Source organism: Dermochelys coriacea, chromosome 2, assembly GCF_009764565.3.
Source record: "Dermochelys coriacea isolate rDerCor1 chromosome 2, rDerCor1.pri.v4, whole genome shotgun sequence".
In the NCBI taxonomy this organism is placed as follows: Eukaryota; Metazoa; Chordata; order Testudines; family Dermochelyidae; genus Dermochelys; species Dermochelys coriacea.
The window spans coordinates 4,174,886-4,190,378 of NC_050069.1; the positions used below are offsets into that span (position 1 = coordinate 4,174,886).

The 15,493-nt window shown below is 43.4% G+C and overlaps 1 protein-coding gene across 3 annotated transcripts in view; it reads right to left on the reverse strand.

The window, feature by feature from the left end:
• Positions 1–15,493, reverse strand: part of ARHGAP39 (Rho GTPase activating protein 39) — a 430,201-nt gene that overhangs the window by 303,847 nt on the left and 110,861 nt on the right. The window lies entirely within an intron of this gene.

The following is a 15,493-nucleotide window of genomic DNA, read 5'->3' on the forward strand; positions in this document are numbered from 1 at the left end:
ACTGGAGCACTTAGCTTCCTCTTGGCATTCTGAGGATTACCAGGCTCATCATGCTGGGAAATACCTTTGCTCCACAAGGAATTCCCCCCCCTTCTTTACATCATTATTTCCCCGGTCTTTGGAGAAAGGGTTAAGACTTTACAGCTCTCCTGCTTTCTCCCCAGCCTTTTAATTTACCAGGGCTATTAATCAACTTGCACAACTCAATATATTAGCCCTTCATGAAACAACGGATCAATGGCCAAGGTACATTCACCTCAGCCACTTGCTTTAACACAATTGACCATAAGCGGGAGGCGAAGGGGAAAACAATCCATCCAAATAATAAAGATCTGAGAACAGCAAGCATTACACAATTATGTCCACCAGGCCTAGAGACAAACAAATCCAGGAGAACATGGGCCCTGCGGGGCTGCATGGAGCCCCTTTCTTTTCACAATAGTGATCTCAGCCTCCTGCAAAATGTGCACGGTTTTGAATCTCTGAAGAGTTGAGAGCAACTAGGAGGGGGTGGGGGGAAGCTTTTCACCACCACATTTTCTCATTTGTCTTTTATTAACAGCAGCATGCTGAGCGTAGTACCTTATGCTGAAACAAAGAGCCACCGTGACCACAAGCAGAAGAGCCAGTCACTTTGGACCCAGTTGTATTACCCAACGTTCCTACAGCACCATCTGAAAGGGACTGACTGGCATTAACCAGTTGAGCCTGGGTGGGACTAGTATATCAATAGTATATGCATTTCACAGGGGGAACTGAGGCACAGACAGCCGAAGTTACTTGACTTGCCCACAGTCACACCAAGTCAGTCTACTGGGATGAAAACCCAGAGGCCCCTACCTCCCAATCCTATGCTTTAGCCACACATCATCCTTTCACTGGTGAAGCTGTCATGGCACCAATCACCTGGAACCTTCAGTGCTGTAGGAATATTCTGGAATCCCTTTCTCCTCTCATTCCAGCCCGTTGCTGATTTTACAGTGCTTGCAAAGAACACTGCTGGTGAATTCAGACAAACTAGGCTATTGTCTTCTTACTTCACACATTAAAAAAAGCAAAGAGCTTTGTAATCACTGCAGGGTGCAATGCAACAACAGCAAAGACAGTATTGTCATTAGGCAGCAGACTCCCTGTGTTATGTTGCACTTCATAATGTTGCCGGTGCTCTACAAGGTGCCACATGAGAATAAAGATGTGGTAGTGCACACCAAAGTGCATTTTACTGGCATAGAGAAGGGATGCCAATGATACCATGTGTTGTCTGCTTCAGTTCATGGAAAAAACTTGAGCTACTGATTTTCTGGACAGACGGCACGGTCATGCCGTACAGGTGGTGTTTTCCAAAGCTGACAGTTATGATACTGAGAATAAAAGACCTATATGTTCCCATGTGGGGACAGGGAGAAATCCCTCCCTCCTCCTCTTCAACCCCCCCCCCCCATCACCAACACACACATATGGTAATTGTGATCATTTCTCTGAGACATGAATCTTCTTGCTGCTGCCTAAACTGTTATGCCCTTCAGATTAACTCATTACCATGTACGCTGCACAGGGCTACCTTTCAAGGTCACACACAAGCGACAGCTGGTGCAAGTGTGGCCGTCCACTTGCTTGGGAGCATGAGATGAATGGAGCATGAAAATCCCAGCTCAACTGCATTTGATTCCCATCTGCTCCCAAGTGCAATGTAAAGATGTTGACACTGATCTACGAGGCCATATACACTTTGGTTCTTAGCTACTTGAAAGGATAGCTTTTTCCCCCATCTACTGCCACAACAGATGACCTCAACTAGGGTGCCTGGAATATCTAAGGACTGGGGAGGCAGGACATTCACAGGGAAAGGCCTTTGACTTTGGAAATAGCGCTCTGTTGGCCTGCAGAGCACAGTGTAAGCCCCATCTATCCTATCAGGCTTCTGTCTGGAGAGGTGACAAAGAGCAAAGTCACACCCTATAGAACCACTGAAGTGAGCAAGTCCTCTTGTTAACCTGGAACTGTTCTACTCAACCCAAGAGAAACAGCAAAAAATCAATCCTGCATCCCATGTAGCATGCTCCCTCCAGAAATTTGGCCCTGCCAGACAACAGAAGCCTTGGAACATCTGAACCATCGATGACCTGTGCCTCTGATCACGCTCCTCACGACTACTGAAAGTCAAGAGCATCTGTAAACTCTACCGGGAGTCAACTTCTCCTTTCCAGAGGAACATTCAACTCTCAACATAACATGCAAAAGTTCAGCCAATGCTAAGCCATTTCTTGATGTTATCAGTAGCCTAGCATCCAATCCACTCTACACACTTCATACTTTTCAGCAAGCTAATTAAAAAGCCAGCAGAGCTATATCCAATTCCACCTCTTCTCTCCAACATCCTTGATCTCTCCCCTCACCAAACTACAAGGGAAAATATCCAATCCTGCATTTAAAAATGGTTAGTGATCGAGAATCCATTATGACCCTCAGTAAATTGTTCACATGGTTAATTACACTCATTGTTAAAAATTATGGCTTATTTGGTGAAAACACATCAGAATCAACTCTATTCCAAGACTCAAATTAAAGACTTCTTAATGGAGTTAATACTTTCTTCAAAAAGATTGTATCCAAGCTATACAGATAGACAAAGGAACAAGCTTCAGTCAGATGGCATTTGAAATGTGCACATCCTCTCTCACCTCCCGCCAAGAAGAGTACAGGATTAAAAATACAAGAGGCTGAAAGAATGCTAAAGCCCACTATGCCCCGTTGCTGTAAAAACTCTGCAGTGGGTATACTTTAGAGATCTGAAAGGGTACCCTGCCTTTCAGACCCTCAGTTCCACTTTTGAAGTTATTTGAACCAAATATCCTGCAAGTTTTGATTGTCCTGGCACTGGTTACTGTGTGTTCAGTGCAGATGCAGTGACATGTCTCCCCAGAAACAAATTATTTTGTTACACGACCATAACAGAAAGTCAGGAAACATAACCACCCATGGTTACCTACAGCAATAAATGGAGCCTTATTACAAACACACACACACACAGAGTAATTAGGGGTCAATTTTCCCGACACTAGGGTGCATGAGGAGGATTGTATAAAATTATGAGAGAGTCACTCTTGTAAATACACCACTGCTCTGTCCTGAAAGGAATCAGAAATGCTCAGTTATGTTTCATAGGCCCTGTACAATTAATCTTCGGCTCCTATGGCAGAGGCCAGCACTTTCAGAGCAGCAGTTTTGTCTCCACTGCTACTTCGAAGTCCCAAGTAGCTGTGGCAAGCAACATAGTGACAACTGTGAAGCTGTGAGAGAACCTGTACAGGTTTGTTAAACTAGAATGAAGGATTAGGTGAGTGTTTGACATTGCTAGTGAAATCCAGGTAAAAATTGTGATGGATCAATATTAACTGTCTAAGAAAAACTACCACTACTCCTTTAAGAGAGGAGAGGAGGTAGCTCTGAGCTTTTAGTTTCTGTGCCTAATGCAAGTCTCACTCTACCTTCCAGCAGATTCACAATTCCCCAGTACCGGAACAGCTCCATCAAGGAGACCTAGCAAGTCAGCATTGCTACACTACTGCTAAAACAGCTAGCTCATTATTCAATGGCTATTCACCAGGATGGGCAGGGATGGTGTCCCTAGGCTCCGTTTGCCAGAGGCTGGGAGTGGGCGGCAGGAGATGGATTACTTGATGATTGCCTGTTCTGTTCATTCTTTCTGGGGCACCTGGCATTGGCCGCTGTCAGAAGACAGGATACCGGACTAGATGGACCTTTGGTCTGAACAAGTATGGCTGTTCTTATCTAGTCAGATGGCTAACAATAATCCAAACCTCGCACATCTTCTGATAAACAGCCTCTAACAATTTCAGTAATATCAGTAGTTGTCTGGAAAAGTTACCTTGACAGATAATTTTACCACCAATAGTTACCTGTTACAGTGGAGTACAAGAGTTAACATTTGGGGAAATGTTTGATATCCCTTGTGAAACGGCAGTGATTATGAAATATACTAATTCCGATCACTAGGAGCTTGTACTCGAGTGTATTACATTACAGAAAATTGGTTTGGAATTTATTAGTAAACAAGGGTTAGAGGAGGAAATAGTGAGAGAGGTATCAAAGCAAAACAGGGTCAAAAGTGGTCATTGATTCAAGGTTCTGTTTAAAATGAACTGTTTTGCAGCAGAGGCCTGTAACATGCACAGTACAAGCACATAGAAGGTGGAGTTCTTTTAACAGGGTCTGCTTACAAGTGTAATTTTCCTCTTGGTCCCCAAGCAGATTGCTCAGTGTGGCAAGCTACAGAACACACTTTAGCCTGCATATAAAACAGTTCACTCGTCACAAGTTAATAAACTTGTGTGCAACAAGAGTGATGTCATGGTGGGAGTCTGCTATAGACCACCGGACCAGGGGGATGAGGTGGATGAGGCTTTCTTCCGGCAACTCACGGAAGCTACTAGATCGCATGCCCTGATTCTCATGGGTGACTTTAATTTTCCTGATATCTGCTGGGAGAGCAATACAGCGGTGCATAGACAATCCAGGAAGTTTTTGGAAAGCGTAGGGGACAATTTCCTGGTGCAAGTGCTAGGGGAGCCAACTAGGGGGAGCGCTTTTCTTGACCTGCTGCTCACAAACCGGGTAGAATTAGTGGGGGAAGCAAAAGTGGATGGGAATCTGGGAGGCAGTGACCATGAGTTGGTTGAGTTCAGGATCCTGACGCAGGGAAGAAAGGTAAGCAGCAGGATACGGACCCTGGACTTCAGGAAAGCAGACTTTGACTCCCTCAGGGAACAGATGGCCAGGATCCCCTGGGGGACTAACATGAAAGGGAAGGGAGTCCAGGAGAGCTGGCTGTATTTCAAGGAATCCCTGTTGAGGTTACAGGGACAAACCATCCCGATGAGTCGAAAGAATAGTAAATATGGCAGGCGACCAGCTTGGCTTAATGGTGAAATCCTAGCGGATCTTAAACATAAAAAAGAAGCTTACAAGAAGTGGAAGGTTGGACATATGACCAGGGAAGAGTATAAAAATATTGCTCGGGCATGTAGGAAAGATATCAGGAGGGCCAAATCGCACCTGGAGCTGCAGCTAGCAAGAGATGTCAAGAGTAACAAGAAGGGTTTCTTCAGGTATGTTGGCAACAAGAAGAAAGCCAAGGAAAATGTGGGCCCCTTACTGAATGAGGGAGGCAAGCTAGTGACAGAGGATGTGGAAAAAGCTAATGTACTCAATGCTTTTTTTGCCTCTGTTTTCACTAACAAGGTCAGCTCCCAGACTGCTGTGCTGGGCAACACAAAATGGGGAAGAGATGGCCAGCCCTCTGTAGAGATAGAGGTGGTTAGGGACTATTTAGAAAAGCTGGACGTGCACAAGTCCATGGGGCCGGACGAATTGCATCCGAGAGTGCTGAAGGAATTGGCGGCTGTGATTGCAGAGCCCTTGGCCATTATCTTTGAAAACTCGTGGCGAACGGGGGAAGTCCCGGATGACTGGAAAAAGGCTAATGTAGTGCCCATCTTTAAAAAAGGGAAGAAGGAGGATCCTGGGAACTACAGGCCGGTCAGCCTCACCTCAGTCCCTGGAAAAATCATGGAGCAGGTCCTCAAAGAATCAATCCTGAAGCACTTAGAGGAGAGGAAAGTGATCAGGAACAGTCAGCATGGATTCACCAAGAGAAGGTCATGCCTGACTAATCTAATCGCCTTTTATGATGAGATTACTGGTTCTGTGGATGAAGGGAAAGCAGTGGATGTATTGTTTCTTGACTTTAGCAAAGCTTTTGACACGGTCTCCCACAGCATTCTTGTCAGCAAGTTAAGGAAGTATGGGCTGGATGAATGCACTATAAGGTGGGTAGAAAGCTGGCTAGATTGTCGGGCTCAACGGGTAGTGATCAATGGCTCCATGTCTAGTTGGCAGCCGGTGTCAAGAGGAGTGCCCCAGGGGTCGGTCCTGGGGCCCGTTTTGTTCAATATCTTCATAAATGATCTGGAGGATGGTGTGGATTGCACTCTCAGCAAATTTGCGGATGATACTAAACTGGGAGGAGTGGTAGATACGCTGGAGGGGAGGGATAGGATACAGAAGGACCTAGACAAATTGGAGGATTGGGCCAAAAGAAATCTAATGAGGTTCAATAAGGATAAATGCAGGGTCCTGCACTTAGGATGGAAGAATCCAATGCACCGCTACAGACTAGGGACCGAATGGCTCGGCAGCAGTTCTGCGGAAAAGGACCTAGGGGTGACAGTGGACGAGAAGCTGGATATGAGTCAGCAGTGTGCCCTTGTTGCCAAGAAGGCCAATGGCATTTTGGGTTGTATAAGTAGGGGCATAGCGAGCAGATCGAGGGACGTGATCGTTCCCCTCTATTCGACACTGGTGAGGCCTCATCTGGAGTACTGTGTCCAGTTTTGGGCCCCACACTACAGGAAGGATGTGGATAAATTGGAAAGAGTACAACGAAGGGCAACAAAAATGATTAGGGGTCTAGAGCACATGACTTATGAGGAGAGGCTGAGGGAGCTGGGATTGTTTAGTCTGCAGAAGAGAAGAATGAGGGGGGATTTGATAGCTGCTTTCAACTACCTGAAAGGGGGTTTCAAAGAGGATGGCTCTAGACTGTTCTCAATGGTAGCAGATGACAGAACGAGGAGTAATGGTCTCAAGTTGCAATGGGGGAGGTTTAGATTGGATATTAGGAAAAACTTTTTCACTAAGAGGGTGGTGAAACACTGGAATGCGTTACCTAGGGAGGTGGTAGAATCTCCTTCCTTAGAGGTTTTTAAGGTCAGGCTTGACAAAGCCCTGGCTGGGATGATTTAACTGGGACTTGGTCCTGCTTTGAGCAGGGGGTTGGACTAGATGACCTTCTGGGGTCCCTTCCAACCCTGATATTCTATGATTCTATGATTCTATGATTCTAATATCCTTCTAAAGAGGGAATGCTTAGGTGCTTTAATCAGCATGGCTGCTGCCAGAGCAGTCCAGAGTGTCACTCTGGCTGCATGGTCACAATGTCACTGAAATTCACCCTGGCCACCTCACACTGCACAGACAGGGATGGTGGGCTGTGTCAAATGGTGTTGTGATCTGGTGTGCTCCACCGACAACCTGACTCCTGGCAGCACCAACTCATAGGCTGTGTGAATAAAGAGGGGAGACTGCCCAACCAAGAGAGACCAGAGTCACTGCAGGAGGAATGGAGGATTAGCAGGGAACAGAATGAGGTCCCTGCTGGGGGAACTGGGACCAGAAGTTTCTCTCCATCCCTCCAGCAAGAAATAGCTGAATGAGTGCCACTGCAGCACTGCTTCTGCAACCTGATGACATCATTGACCTCAGCATCATTGGTGAAATGGAGTTTGCAAAAGCACTGCCAAGGATTAGACCTATTTTTTTTCCTTGAAATAATTTAAATGGGATATTGAAGTGCTATTGTCATCCAAGGTACTAAGAGCCTATCCTGTTAAACAGCAGATTGTTAAAACAACATATTCCTGGAGAGCCAACATTAGCTAACCTTAATGAACAGAGAGAAATACTGGGATTTAATTTGAATTCTTAATGTTAATTAATTTGCCTGTTTCAAGACCACTCAAATAGCCTTTTTTTTTTTTTAAGTGACTGAGGTACAATATTTTCTTTAGCTTTATAGGGCTTAAGATAACCTAAAACAGTTAATAAATCGGCAGACGTAAATTATCCATGATAAACCAACCAATTCAATCCTTAAACAAGATTCCTTTGCACATCTATGATACATTAAAATATGATTTTACTGGATTTGGGGAAATATACACTTTGGTTTTATCTTACCTAGAGAAGTGTTCCACACTGGGGTAGACTCACAGCCAAAGTTGTCATCTGTGACAGCTCTCCAGAGAGACAAAGATTGTAACTGAAGTAACTGCTTATGTTTTGTTTTATTTTTCTCTTTTCCTTTCTTTAATAGGTCGGCTAATTGTGATAGGTTTTCTGGTTGTAATTATGGTGTCCTCTAAGGTATGACAAGAATTCCACCCCAACTAAAACAACGTGCTTGAATTATCATTACAAGAGAACTAAGATTTGACCCACCAGTTTTTGTTTCTCTAATTTTTTTTTAAGTAATTTTTGGGATAAAATTACTTGGCTCTCTACGTGCCTTTCTACCCCCACACTTGGAAATTACAGATGCCATCATTAAATACTACTTCGTCAACCAATTAATCAATCATCCAGTCATGGAGCACTGCATGATGGGACCAGTGGTCAGCATGGGCCATGGCTTCATATTAAATAAAAGAGTAGCTGCAAGCCATACTTTAGTCATCTTTGATCTAGGAAATTAACACTATCCTAAAGATTACAAGATCTAACATTTCACAGTGTTGCCAAGCAAGACTGCTTCAACTATATTTTCATTTATTTCAGAATTTAAAGATCTGTGTTGATTTCTTTGTTAAACATTCAGGCTCCAAGCAGGACAATTTGGTTTATTACACACGTTTCAGATTGCACACATTATTCCACTGCAATGTTTATTTAAAACATTTGTTTTAGCTACAAGACAAATTGTAATTCCTAGGCATGTCAGACCCTAGAAAGCTCAAGCTGATGAATACATGAGCAGAATTGATACAGAATTGCTGAACATCAGCAGTAAAACACTGTCCTCTACCCACTGTGAAATGCTACCAGAATAATATCAAAGTAGTCACAAGATAATGGCAACAAAATAAATTAATAAATAAACAAACAAATCTGTTAAATCACCCAGGTCTCCTTCTCCAGTAATAAATTCATTGGCTACAAGCACCTTTACACAGATAAATTTCATTAAACTATACAAAACTTAAGCAAGAGGGTACTAGAGCTAGAGTAGCCAGAGCAGAAAGTGACGAGAAAACCAAGAGCTGTGATGGGAGTTACCAAAAAAAAAATGCTACTTTTCATGCCAGTAGAAGTTGCTGGTTAATTCTAAATGTATACACTTGTGCAAAATGTAACAGCTTATTATTAAACAAAGCACAGGCATCAAGTGCAGAACATGTATGCAATAGATTTAAAAACCTACAGGAACTAGGAATAAAGTCCTGCTTCTCACCTGCCCACCGTACTAAAGCCACATATGGAACCATTCAGCCACCTGCAGTGAGAATAACCATATCATCATACTATTCTAATTCTTGGCCTCCTGCACCCCTTCTCCCTCCCCTCCCAAAACTGCAATCTCCACTCAGGAGCCAATAGACCACCATCCAGCACATGCAGTACTGGTGCAACAGGTTCACTTGTTGTGTCACACCATTAATTTGGAACGAATCTTTCTGGAAGAGACCACGTCTTTCTAAACCTTCTGTGAAGCACCTAACACAATTTTGGTGTTATAAAATAACCGGTCACTAAGTACTCAAAAGAAACCAGTGCTATATCCAAGGTAAGGCATAGCTCTAGTTTATTTATTCAAACACATGAACTAGCAAGCCCTGCTTTTTTGTTTTTACATTGTTTGACAGGCTCTGCACAACTCCATCCCTGCCTGCGTCTCTGCTCGCTTTTTATTAATGCCCACCCCCTTCCTGCCACTCCCTTGCATCTCACCACATATCCTTTTCACTCATCTTCAGTTTTCCTTCTACAGTGGCCCCTATGCATGGAGCCCTCTACCTTCTACCACATCAGTGAGAATGCTCTAAACCCACTTACTCAGACTTTTAAATCATGCTTTTTCAAACTGGGGTAGGAGAGTCCTTTTCAAAGATTAGGGACCTTATGTAGATTCCCGTGCTCTACCAGCAGACCCCCCTATGTACTACAAGAACTCCAGCTTGAGTGCCTCCCCTGAATCAACTGTAGCTGTACTGACAGGGAGAGGGGAAGTCTCAGGTAGGTCCCAGGCCTTCTACAGCTTTACCGGTAAAAACCAACAGCTTGAACTCTATCCCAGGATCCAACAGACAAGTCAGTGCAGCCCAAGCCACTTCCGGAAGCCACCTGAAGTAAGTGCTGCCCGGCCAGAGCCCACATCTCAAACCCCATCCTGCACCCCAGCCCCCTCCTGCACCCAAACTCCCTCCCAGAGCCCGTACCCCTCTCCCTTCCTGCACCCCAAATCCCTGCCCCAGCCCCGTGAAAGTGATTGAGGGTGGAGGACAGCGAGCGACAAAGGGAGAGGGGATGGAGTGAGCGGGGCGAGGGGCCTCAGAGAATGGGCAGGGCAGGGGCAAGTCAAGGGTGTTCGGTTTTGTGCAATTAGAAAGTTGGCAACTGTACCAGCAAGATCCACATGTTAGAAGAGTTTGTGATCTCCAAGCAGGAAGCAGATGGGAGAAAGCTGCCCATATCCCCAATATCTGATTACATCAGAGCAGATGGGGATCTAATCAGGCTCCCAAGTTCGGAACATTGGTAACAAATAGAAGAACATGCTTAGAGGTTCATCACTCTGACAAATATTCCAGTTGCTATACCCCACCCTCCCACAACCCCCTCAGACTCAGATGAATTCTCTGTCAGCTTCTTTGCATCCACCCCCCAGTTTTAGGCATTTAAAGACATTCAACTGTATTCTCCGTGCTGGATAAAAGCAAGAGATGTAGAATTGAGCATCAGCAGCATCCAGAAAGCACTTTCACCCATCTCTTCACTAACATTTAACAGGAGAGGTGAAAGGAGAGAATCCCAACGTACCCCACACATGAAAGTCCTTGGGGCAGGAAAGCAATTTTCCAATCCTGCACACTTTGGGATCTCTTATCTGGAAGCTAACTCATCCACTTCTGCAGGCATGCACAGTACTGAAGGCAGCCGATAACTCACCAGGAGCAGCTCAACCAACTAGTGCCCCAAGAGCAATCCAGTGGATACACCTACTGTAGCTTTCAGTATATTGTGGCCCACTGATGAGGATGGCCCCTTGAAAGGCAAAGCTCTTCTGCACCAGTCTTGCACAGACAACACTGGATACTTAAAACAGAAAAGCTATTTCCCAGTTAATGACGGGCTGGGTTAAGGGAAACTCAGTGCTTCACCTCAGTATCAGCTACTTCAACTGCTCATTAGCAGAAGAGAAATGTTCTGCATGGTCACCTTGGATTTAAGGTACTGGTTAACACACACTAAAAGGACTCAGCTTTCTATATGTGCAGTACAGTATACTTTACACAAAGGACTAGAAAGGGGTTTAGAAAACAAAACCCTGAGTCCTACCACCCCCTACTCTAAGAAAATTCAAGTCTTCCTCAGGCTTATCTGTAATGACCAATGACTCCTTAGACTCCCATTGGATTAGCAGGCATGCAAATCACCACAGAGCTGCAGTGGCTGAAGAGTTAAGGTACTCTACTTCAATCCTGAAGGTTGTTGCTTTGAGTCTCATTCAATTTCACCGAAAGGCCGCTTCTAGTTCACCCAGCTGCCAAATGGACACTTGATCCATGTGGGTGGATGGCAAGGATAGCAGCCACATCATTTTCTTGTGTGCCATGGCCTATGAAACTGATGTGCCTTAACCACATCAATCCAATGAACTATTAGCTGGGGAAACTTTGAAATCATCATAGAACCATCAAAGTACAGACCTCAAAACGGATAATGGTATGGAAGATCCATGTCCTCATGACTAATAAGCATCCATCTGCATGCAGAACAGAGTGGACTGTGGTCTTATCTATATCCAGCTGAACACAGTTTACTGTTAGCTCACAAAATAAACTATGGAGGGTCATATTTTTGGATGTGATTTCACCATTTTTCAGTGAAATTTGACATTGAACAAGAACTTCCTAACTTGTGTTGCAGTATATATACACCCTTCAGTATCTTTTGCTGTAAAATCCAGGCATTCACTCTCTGAATATGCATCTACTAAGGGATGTTAACCATTCTCTGGGACTCCCTCTTTTAATGTTGATCTCTGTTTTAAGAATGAACTTCATGCAATACTGGGCTACTCAATGAAAATTTGAACTCCTTTTTTTACCTGATTAGGAGTCCCTCACTTTGTGCTTGAAAGTATTTGACCTAAACAGAGTAGATATTTCTACAATGCTGCATGCCTTCCATTGAGAGTACTGTATGTTCATAAATAGACCATTTGCATCAGCAGCAGTCTTGAAGAGTAGCCAGGAAGGGATTTTGGAATGGCAGCACCAACTGGTCTCAACCTCTCTATAGAAACTCTCAGTGTTTCGGAGTTTTGCGGTGTTTTCACGCGAATATAAAGTTCAACTAAGTTCTATCAAACCCAAGGTTTATAAAAACAAGCCGCAGGAATCTTACAACTAACCTCTGAGGTGTCTGCCTGCCAACTCATTCACTCTACAAAGAAAAGTTTTGCTCCTCTATTTTATAATGTGACATTTAAGAAGCTGCTTCCCATCAGAACGTGATGTCCATTTCATTGCTATTGATAGTGCAATATAAACAGACCACCCTTAACCAAGCAAAATAACGTCTATTAACTTCTACTGACAGCTTCATAATACCCTTCATGTGATCACAAATCCCGTTGATTCAGACTGGGATCATTACATAATGCCTAATCTTCACAGAGCAGCATAAGCCCCCTAACCTTCTCCTTGACATTGTAAACAAACTCAAATCCCCTTCTCCTCAAAGGGGAAGGGCATTAATACATATAGCAAGCAAGAGCCATTCGCAATGAAAGCCTTCTGCTTGTTGCTTTTAATTTGACAGGAATAAGCAAAGACTCAGCAAGACCAGTATACAGCTGAGATTCACTTTGATACACAATTTGTTTCCTATGATGGGTTAAAAAATAAATAAATAAAAAGGAGCCCATCTCTTGCTTGGTCAGCACTTTTATGGAAGCCTTTCCCTTGCTGAAATTACTGCAGATACCAGCAATGTCAGAAGGGGTTGAGTTTTTTCACTCCCTTTACTAGGTAGTAATTATTTGGGAATGGCTGGCAGTCGCATGTTGAATTTTATCCTCCTAGGCCATTATGGGTCCCAAGATCTTAGTTATAGATCTAGACCTCATCCTTGAGAGTCAGGAGGCTCCGAGTTCTAATCTCAGCTCTGACATGTCTCCTTTCGTGGTCTTGGGGAAATCACTTAAACTCTACCTCAGATTTAGACCATCATCTGTAAAATGGGGGTAATACTTAGCTCACCAGGCTGGTATGAGGATGTTACATAATGCCTGGAAAGAGCTTTAACAAACCAAGTATTATTGTTATACAGTATCTGCGATGATCAAATCAAGGGCAGATAATGTATAAGCAAGGGTGCTAGGTAATGAAGATCCTCAGGTTTTGTATTAAAATTAAAAGAGCTTGAGCCACAGAGTTTGCATCCAGTTCTAACATCTTCCTTCCTGAGGGAAGGGGAGATCTGTGGTTCTGGTTGGGGACCATTCCATCTCTAACTGCTGAAAATGGAGGTCTTAATGTCACAGCTGTCAAAGCACAGCTTTGAAATTGACATTTTTAGCCTGCTTGTCAGCATAGATGCAAAGGTTTGCTTAAAAAAAAGTACAGAAGTTGTGTAGTTAACCCCATTATGCAATCTGTTAGGAAACCCAAGATGTAACATACTGCAAATGAACTAACATGCAAATGCCATTGCTCCTGGATGGAGCTGTAACTGATCAGCAGTGTGTTGTATGCCATATGTTAATATAGATTCCTCTTCAGCTCAAGGGGTACGGACCTGTACTTTTAAAGATTTAGGATTCGAGTTCTAATCCCACTGCTGCTACAAAATTAGAAATGTGCAACAGCGACAACTAAAGCAGCCCAAGATTTGTTGCAAAATAATGGTTTATTTTAATAAAACATTATATGGGTGTTTTTTACATGAGCTTGTGACCTTGGCACTTTGAATACCACTTTTAAAAGAAAATGGACTGACCTGGAGGATTATGTTGTCAACATGGACAGTGATAGTTTTCATATTGCCTTCACTTTTTTCTATGCAGTAAACTCATTTGTGTAATTATTTCTCTCATCTTTCCCTGATTAAGGCCATATTCCTTTATGTGAAAATTAATCTGAACAGGTTGGGTGCAAAGGAACATTGAAACGAGTTTGAATATAAACAAGACATTGAAACTTCCAAATGTTTTGCAAAGCTTTGAAGGTAAACAAAAGCTGAGGCAAAGGGAATGAACAGTGTTGGACCCTGGCTGGGATGATTTAGTTGGGGATTGGTCCTGCTTTGAGTAGGAGGTTAGACTAGAGGACCTCCTGAGGTCCCTTCCAACCCTGATATTCTATGATTCTATGACCCAGAGGGGTGAACGTGTCCGAGTCCTAAATGAAATCTGTCACAACGACATTGAGTCTCCAACAGCTCCCAAGAAATATCCACATGTAGTCTCACATGCTAACTGCAGCACTGTAGCAATGATCCAGCACTGAAGTTGGGGACTGCCATGACAGTCCCCATCGTAGCAGTATCCAGGTACATTTCCATTAAAACCTTTTTACATTACCAGGATTAGCACTACCATTGGGTATCTCCCTAGACTTGCACTGACGTAGTCCCCCAGTATAGCGACACCACTGCAGAGTCTCCTTTTATTTTTTTCTGCAGTATTATTTTAGCTTATTCCTGCCCCTTTTCATAACTTGATTGCAATCAATTCAAACAGCAGCATGTTTGACCTTCTCCACTCCTTGTAGGGTGATTCTTCCATAGTTATTTACTGAGTTGTGCTACTAGCTAGTCTTAAAAGTTAAACTATGTTCTTATTCAGAGGAGCTTACTCCACAGCTTCATTATACTTGTCTGATTAAGTCTGTATATTCCCACAAAGGAATTATGATCTAGAAATGAAAATCCCCTTTTGGGCTTTAGCTACTTCCCAAAAAAGAGCAATTTGCCCATTTAGCTCCTATGCAATGGATGCCAGACTGTCTCAAGTGCAGTGATTCACTTATGCTGATTTATAACAGGGTGAGATCAGCAATTGTCAGCAAAGTCAATGGAGTTTAAACCATCTTAACAATGGTTTGAGGGGCAGCTGGCCTTTTGATCATTTATAAAAATAAGATTGATGTATGTAAAATTTATAAAAAGAAAAGGAGTACTTGTGGCACCTTAGAGACTAACAAATTTATTTGAGCATAAGCTTTCGTGAACTACAGCTCACTTCATCAGATGCATTTGGTGGAAAATACAGTGGGGAGATTTATATACACGCACAGAGAACATGAAACAATGGGTTTTATCATACACAGTATAAGAGTGATCATTTAAGATGAGCCATCACCAGCAGCAGGGGGGGAATAGGCTTGAATAGAGACTGGGAATGGATGAGTCATTACACAAAGTAAAACTATTTCCCCATGTTATTTCTCCCCCCCGTCCCACCACTGTTCCTCAGATGTTCTTGTTAACTGCTGGAAATGGCCTACCTTGCTTGTCACCACAAAAGGTTTTCCTCCTTTCCCACCCCTGCTGCTGGTGATGGCTCATTATAAGTGATCACTCTCCTTACAGTGTGTATGATAAAACCCATTGTTTCATGTTTTCTGTGTGC